An 8402-nucleotide genomic window follows, 5' to 3' on the forward strand; every position below is an offset into this window, starting at 1 on the left:
ATTATTTGGAGTTATGAACCATCTATAATTTGATGTGGAGACGGTTATGTCACTCTATGAAATGTTAAAATTCATTTCACTGTGGTTTCATCACTCCTATATTATAACGAAAATAAAGTTGAACAAACTGAAAATCAGTGAGTTTTCTTGCAACCGTCAGAGAACTGAGGTTGCAGGGCAAACTGCCACCCCAAACTTTGGACAGACAGATAAACACAGAAAGTCACAGCTAAGATCAGTTTACCTGAAACAGAAGTCACTCTTGTTATAAACTGGTAGAAATACAAAAATGGTAACCTTCACAAATGGCTTTTGTGGTGGCTGAGTGCGCACCAGTGTGAGTGTGAGAAACTCCTCAGGGTGGTAGTCTGAGGGGATCACCCCCTTTCATGAGTCTTGTCTCAAAAACCCCACTAGGGTTTCATGAAGAGTCAAGAGAAAAAGAAAACCCTCTTGTATCTGGCAGGAGAAGGGAAAAAGCAACAATTTGAATGTACACATGGAGGATTCATCATGACAAAGGCCTACTCTGCAAGGGAAAAGACCTTACCAGGGCCTCATCAGACCTAGTAGAAGAGCAATTACCCAGCTCCATCCCCATCTAGCCTTCCTGTGTGGGGAAAGGGGAGCAACATGTGATGGTGATAGCCCATGGACACAGGCCACTATGAGACTGATTTTTAACCATAAGATTATAGAACGCTCCTCTTCTCTTCTCTTTCTTGTAATATTGCTGTTGTTTCTTATAATATTGCTGTCATTCATTTCATTTTTCTGTAAAATTACTTACTACATTGTCACTATTATTTGAACAGATAATTATCTATTAGATCCATTAAGAACAACTAAAAAGTAAAATATATTATTTTACTTTCATTATCTCTTCCCCACTGCAATTGCATCACGTAGACATGAGTTTCTGACCTATGTCATTTTATATCACCCCAAAAAACTTTGAATATTTCTTGCATGTCATTTCTCCTAGTGATTAATTCCTTCAATTTATATTTGTATGAGGAAGTCTCTGGTTCTCCTTCACTTTTGAAGGATAATTTCAGTGGATATAGAATTCTAGGTTATTGGGATTATCTTTCTTTAAATGCTTTGACTATTTTAGTCCACTCCTTTCTGGCTTTCATGGTTACTGATGCAAAGTCCAATGTAATTGTTATTTTTGCTCCTTTCTAAGTAATGTGGTGTTGTCATTTTCTGTCTTCTTTTAATACTTTAGTTTGCCTTTGGCTTTCTCCAATTGAAATATGATATAATGAGGCATATTTTTGGGGAGTTATTTAAACTGGTTGGTATTCTTCCTCAATCTGTGAATTTTTTGGTGTCTGCCATTAATTTTGGAATATTCTCAGGCATTAATGCTTTAAATATTGCTTCTGCTACATTATTTCTTCTTGTGTATTTAAATTACATATATTTCACATCTTCAAAGTTCTTGAATATCCTGTCATGGTTGTTGTCGTCCATTCTGTTTTCTTTTGCTTTTCAGTTTGAACAGTTTCTGTTGATCTTTCTACTCAGTGATTCTTTCCTTGGCCATAGCGAGTCACTAATGAGCATATTTAAGCCACTCTTCATTCCTCTTACAGTGTTTTTACGATTTCCTTCTCATTCTTTCTTAGAACTTCCATTTTTCTTCTTACATAGCCATCTGTTCTTGCATGTTGCCTACTGTTTTCATTAGAACGCTTAATGTATTAATCACAGTTATTTTAAATTCCTTGTCTGGCAATTCAAAAATCTGTGCCATATGTGAGTCTTATTCTGATGCTTTCTTTGTCTTTTCAGATTGTGTGTATTTGTAGGTTTTTTTTTTTAAATTCATTCCTTTGGGTATGCTGTGTACTTTTTTGTTAAAGGCAAGACATACAGTACAGGGCAATAGGAAGTGAGGTAAACAAAACTTTAGTGTTGCTAGGAGTTGCTCTGTGTTTTATGTTTACTGTAGGTAAATTGGCAGAGCCATCACTACCTCTAACTTTGTTTTTCTCCCATTTTCTCTTTAGTTTTCCTGCTATCTCCCTGTGACATATAGTCTACACCTTGCAGCTTTCTGGCTATAATCCACTGCTATGTTGCTGAAGTTCTATTGTGGAACCAGGGGCTCCATTGAGAAACTGCTTATTTTGTGAGTGAGCCAGACATATACATGATGAACCCGTAACTCTTCTACTGCCAGAAAGTTCTCAAAACAGAAAACAGAACAAAACACATTGATGGAAGCATGTCAAAACAGTGTAGGAGCTCACTGAAAGAGCTATCAATGGCTAAAGCTGAGAAAAATGTATTGAATTGGATTATATTGGATTATTGGATTATAATCCAAAACACCAAATAAATGTTCATGATTTCATACAGATTTTTAAAAAATGTCAGAATGAATTAATCAGCAGTTGAAAAGAGAGAAATCCTCCAAGCAAAAAATTTCCATATCATTTACGTAGACACTGTTTTCTAAGGGAGGAGGAGCCTAACTCTCCACTTGTTAAATTTGAGTTGCACAGAGACTTCTGTCCAGAGAGCAAAGTGTGGAAAGGGAGAAAGGAGGGTGGTGGTTAATTTTATGTGACAACTTGACTGGACTACAGGATACTAGGAGAGCTGGCAAAACTTTATTTCTGGGTATGAGTTTCCAGAAGAGACTAGCATTGTATTAGTAGACTCCGCAAAGAAGATCCACCCTCACCAATGTGAGAAAGGATCATTCAATCCATGGATTACCTGAACAGAAAGAAAGGTAGAAAAAGTGTGAATTCGCTCTATTCTTGAGCTGAGACATCGGAGTTCCCAGGGCCTTAGGACTTGGACTAAACTGTACCACTGGTTTCCCTGGTTCCTTAGCTTGCACACAATGTATCATGGAACTTCTCAGTCTCCATGATTATGTGAGCCAGTTCCCAAGATATGTCTCTTCTTTCATATTCATATTACTCCTATTGATTCTGTTTCTCTGGAGAGCTCTGAGTAATAGAGACAGGGACAATAATCTTTCCACAGAGAAACTGATGAATCTTACCATAGCCACGTGTTCAAGGTTAGCATGAACAGTGGTAAGTTATGTTGATAGCATGTATTGTGATATGATGTGATGAAAACAATACTTTACTTCTGTGGTCTGCCTCACAAACCTTATAAATCTAGTCTAATTATGAAAAGAAAGCAACAATAAACTTCAATAAATGAGTGTCCTACAGCATACCTGACAAATGTATGCTTTAAAATTGTCAAGGTCATCATAAACAAGGAAAGTCTGAAAAAAATGTCATGCCCAAGGGGAGCTGAAGGAAACGTGATGAATAAACGTAATATGGTTTCTTTGTTGGGAATCTGGGGAAAAAAAGACATTAGGTATAAACTAAGGATAGCTGAGTAAACAATGGACTTTAGTTAGCAATAACACATCAACATTGACTCATTATGCAAATGTACCATAGTAATGTAAGATGCTATTAATAAGAGAAAGAAGCTTGGTGTGGGGTATGCCAGAATGTTATGTACTACCATCTCAATTTTTATGAGTAAACTTTTCTATAAATTAAAACAATAAGAATATTTTTAAAATGTTTTACCAACAAAAAAGTGTCCTATTATATAATATTTCATCAATGAATATTATAAATTTTCAATGTTTCCCCCAAACTGATAGGTAAAAAATGATAAAATTACTTAATTCCTTACTTGCATAAAACTTTCATTGAACTAGTAAAAATGGTACATTTTACTGAAAATAAATTATAATTTAATAATCCAGATTTTTTTTTTAAAAAAACATAAATTCTTATCATCAGTAATCTGGTCAAAAGAGAGAAAACCAAACTTCTAATTTAAATGATTTCTATGGGTTGTGTTTATATATATATATATAGAGAGAGAGAGAGAGAGCGCGCATATATTTATGGGTTGTGTTATTTACAGCATATATAGCATATATGTGTTTGTGTGTGTGTGTGTATATATATATGTGTCACAGCAAGTCACCATTATACATCTACAAGGATAGACTGTAATGATGTGTAAATGTATGGATCAGTCCTTCATAGCATTAGGACTTCAAAGGATGGCTTTTTCTGTTAAAAGAAGAAAAAAGACTGAAATACAATTATTCCCTATTTTTTCTCTTCATTAGTATTATAACTAATAATTTAAATTTAAATTATTGAAAGGTCTAGATTTAATTTAAAAAGAAAAATTAATTGTTAGCAATTTAATAAGTAATAATTCATTTATATTTTAATGGATTAAGTTGATAAAATTATATAAAATATTCTACTTTCTGAATGATATCTATATTTTCCAAGAAAATGAAACAAGAGATGATGGTGTGCCAGAATGTTTTTGGAAAAAAGAAAACCTCCAATATGTAGCACTTGCCAGTTTGCCTGGGGTAGATACTCTTCCATTAGTGATACATACAATCAGATCTGGAGAGCCAGGGCTCTCTAACTTCAGGGCACCACAAGAAACAACACATTCTGAATTTGTTCTTTTCACTGTCTGTGTTATTATTTGCCCCTGGAACACACTGAAAAATGACTTACAGATTTAGACTTCCCATGACAAGGGACTTTCTAATGATCCCCAAGAAATGAGTATCTGGAGTCTCTCAACAGACCTAGGACTCCTAAGAAAATCAGTGGCAAGTGAATGTTTCAATTGTGTTGAAATAACTCAATATTCTTATGCGTTCTCCCAGAGGCAATGAGTATGAAAGTAGGGAGTGTATTGGCTTTTCCACGCAAGTATTAGTCTGTAGGGTCAACATGTCAAGGACCATCCAGGGGTAAGCTTTGAAGAGCCTCATTCAGATAACTTCACTATGGATACAAGAGTAATTCATTTGTTCTTTTCTCTTACTGCTTTTTGAAATGAAGGGATAGTGCGGCTTTATGGTAGAAGTAGAAAGGGAGAAACTGATAGCTTTATATGCTAACTCATGAACATATCATGGTCAAATCTTCCTTTGCCTATCCTTAATCAGACCAAGGAAGATTTAAGAGTTTCACTCATACGGCAGAGTTGGCATTTAGGGACACAGGATGATAAACTAGTAGGCACAAAAATGTTCTGCTTTCTTGGCCGGGCGCGGTGGCTCAAGCCTGTAATCCCAGCACTTTGGGAGGCCGAGACGGGCGGATCACGAGGTCAGGAGATCGAGACCATCCTGGCGAACACGGTGAAACCCCGTCTCTACTAAAAAATACAAAAAACTAGCCGGGCGAAGTGGCGGGCGCCTGTAGTCCCAGCTACTCGGGAGGCTGAGGCAGGAGAATGGCGGGAACCCGGGAGGCGGAGCTTGCAGTGAGCTGAGATCCGGCCACTGCACTCCAGCCTGGGCGACAGAGCGAGACTCCGTCTCAAAAAAAAAAAAAAAAAAAGTTCTGCTTTCTCACTTGAATTTTTTAAAAAATTTCCTCCAGTGTCTGCAAACAGCTATTTCAGAACTGAGACAGTAGAAATGGTAAAACTTTGAATCTATGTAAGCAAAGCATCTAAAAATAATCTCACTTTTTAATGAATAGAGACACAGGCAAATATGATTGTGATGTTAATTTTAACAAACATAGAAAATATAAAAGTGCAAATAAAGAACTATCAGCCATATTCAGAATTAGTTACTTAAAAAGTGACATGCATACTTCCATCTTTTGTCTACCTACCTGTCTAACCAATGTCTATTTATATCTGTGTTTATACCTATATCTACCTATCATCTATCTAACTACAATATCATTCAAAATTTCCCAATACTCCCAATATCTATCTTGACAGCAGTTTTGTATTTATTTAATCTGTTATTTCTGATCTCTGCCTTTCAATGCACTCCAGCTTCTGGTTTTGAGATCCACCTCAGTTTCATTTATTGGTAATCTCCTTGCCTTTTCCTTCCTCGTTGATTTTTAACATTTTATCTCCTTCATATTCTTTAGTTTATTTCATTGCATCTACTGTTATTTCTATTACTTTGATGTGTCTTGTATCCTTACTGGCTTTTCCAAAATGAAGCCTTGCACTTTTCTGTTCTGAGATAATTCTGAGCCATTATGTTTTTCAAATATTGTGTCACCTGTGTTCTCTCTACCAGATATATGTTAGTACCAATGGATTTATCCTCCATATATCCAACTTGTTTTTCAAAAATTTTAATCTACTTAAAAAATGTTAGCTACATTCTCAGTTGAATCTTCTAGTTTAGTAGTTCTTGTTTCTGTTAGTTTTGTATTCAACACATCTACTGTTGTTTTCCTAATTTAAAAAAATGATAAAAAATATATCAGTCCTTTTTTTTAAATTTTATAGCCTCATTGTTTTGTATTTATGTTTCACGACCCGGTCTCTATTTCATGAGCATTATTCCTTCTGTTTATCATGGACAGCATTAAGCACACTTACTATGAAGGCTATCAAATTGCTCAATTCCCTCAAGCACTTACTGTAAAGGCTATTAAACTGCTCAGTTCCCTCTTTTTCTTCACTTTCGTGTGTTCCATTTGTTGAATATGCTGCTGTGTTTCTCACTGTGTTGGACTGGTCTTGATTCTTGGTTTGAGGTCATAGTGTGGGTGAGTCACAGTTTCTCTCTAGGTGTGGAGAATGAGGTTATCCTTTGTGGATGCTTTTGTAATGACCTCAGCACTGGTCTTCTAGCTCAGCTCTGGTCCAAGTCTTTCATAGTCATCTTGTTTAGGGACTTTTCTCATGTGTGACCAATGTGACTTCAAGCTTCTTCCTAATGTGATGTCCCGCTCTGGGACCTGGTTACAACCCATATCATCTCCAAAAATATCCATGGTCATGTCCATGGTGCCATTCTTGTGTCATTGTTGGACTTGACCACGGTGTATATCAGCTGGGTTCTGGCACTCTCCAGGAGGGTGAGGATGGTATGAGAGATTCCTGGGCCTTGGCATGGCCAGACAGCATGTCTAGAGTCTTAGCACTGCGCAATGTAGGATCCTAGCCCAGGGCTTCACATATGCTTCAATTCCTCATCCCCAGTTCTATGTGTGCAGACAACTTTCCCCAGACCCTCACTAGAAAATATTGGTTCCTACTACGGGTGTCGTTTTCTTACTTTCAGGGCTATTTATCTATTTCTAACTGATGAATATTTTCCATTTCTAACTGATGAATATTTTTAATAATTGATTATATTTGTTTATTAATTTTTAACGAAGTAATTTATTACATCTACTGTATTTAAAGCAGAAACATTAGGTTTTAATGTGTGCTCAGCCAAATGGGGCACTGAGTTTTATTGGAATTTTCTCGGTCTTTGTGTTGATACAAGTGTTCTTAACAATAATTATGATTACAATCTTCCCCTGGAACTTCTGGGAAAAGTATCAACTACCTTTCCCGGATATGGTAGAATATTTCTTTCTGCCATAACACCCACACAATGGCCGTAAAATTAAATATTTGCATTATATAAATGCTTCTGTTCTGATTCATTTAAGATAAAATGCCTACCTGATTATAAATAGACTTCTCAAGATATTTTTCAGGTAAAGAATACAGTGGTCATTCCAATGATCAATTCTGGTTCAAAAGAAATTTCTACTCCTAATGAAAAAAATGAATACAATTCCAATAAGATTAATCCTATCACTTCAGCTTATTTGTATTTTATATTTCCTATTGGTTTATGGAGTAAACTCTAGGTTGAATGTTTGTGTCTAGGACCAGCATTTCATCAACAAAATGCTGTCAGGTGAGGTTTCCTGGGCATATTCAATAAATCATCTCAACTCTCACTTCTTTTTATTTTTCTGTATATGTTACTCTTTCCATTCAAAACTTCTATGAAAACATGACAGTCTAGCGAAGACACTAAGAGAACATTGGTAGAGCAAAAAGGATTTTCCTTTAGTGATTATGGCTTGATGCCTACATGAAATATGGCTACTAAATTCTTCCTCACCTTTCCACACTACATTTGCATTCATTTCCTTTACTTTTTGCTCTATTTTTTTCTTGTCCATTACAGACACATCAATGAGAACTAAGGTGAAATACATACTTTGACATTTTTGTGGCACATCATTGTGCCATGCAATGTATCAATCCCTAGGTTGGCTTCAGTTCAGAACTATGTTTTACTTTCTTTGATTTGCCATATTTGAGTTTACAAAATCATTTGTTTTTATTATGTGAATTTGCACCTCTCTACATTTCATTCACACACAAGACCTTTGACTGCTCACTGAACTTAGTCAGGTTAAAAATTAAAGGTGAAGCCCGGGAGCGGTGGCTCACACCTGTAATCCCAGCATTTTGGGAGGCTGCGGCAGACGGATCAGATGAGGCAAGGAGTTCGAGACCAGCTTGGCCAACATGGTGAAACTCCATCTCTACTAAAAATACAAAAATTAGCCAGGTGCTGTGGCGGG

The sequence above is a fragment of the Mandrillus leucophaeus genome, unplaced genomic scaffold, assembly GCF_000951045.1.
Source record: "Mandrillus leucophaeus isolate KB7577 unplaced genomic scaffold, Mleu.le_1.0 Scaffold16, whole genome shotgun sequence".
Classification (NCBI taxonomy): Eukaryota; Metazoa; Chordata; class Mammalia; order Primates; family Cercopithecidae; genus Mandrillus; species Mandrillus leucophaeus.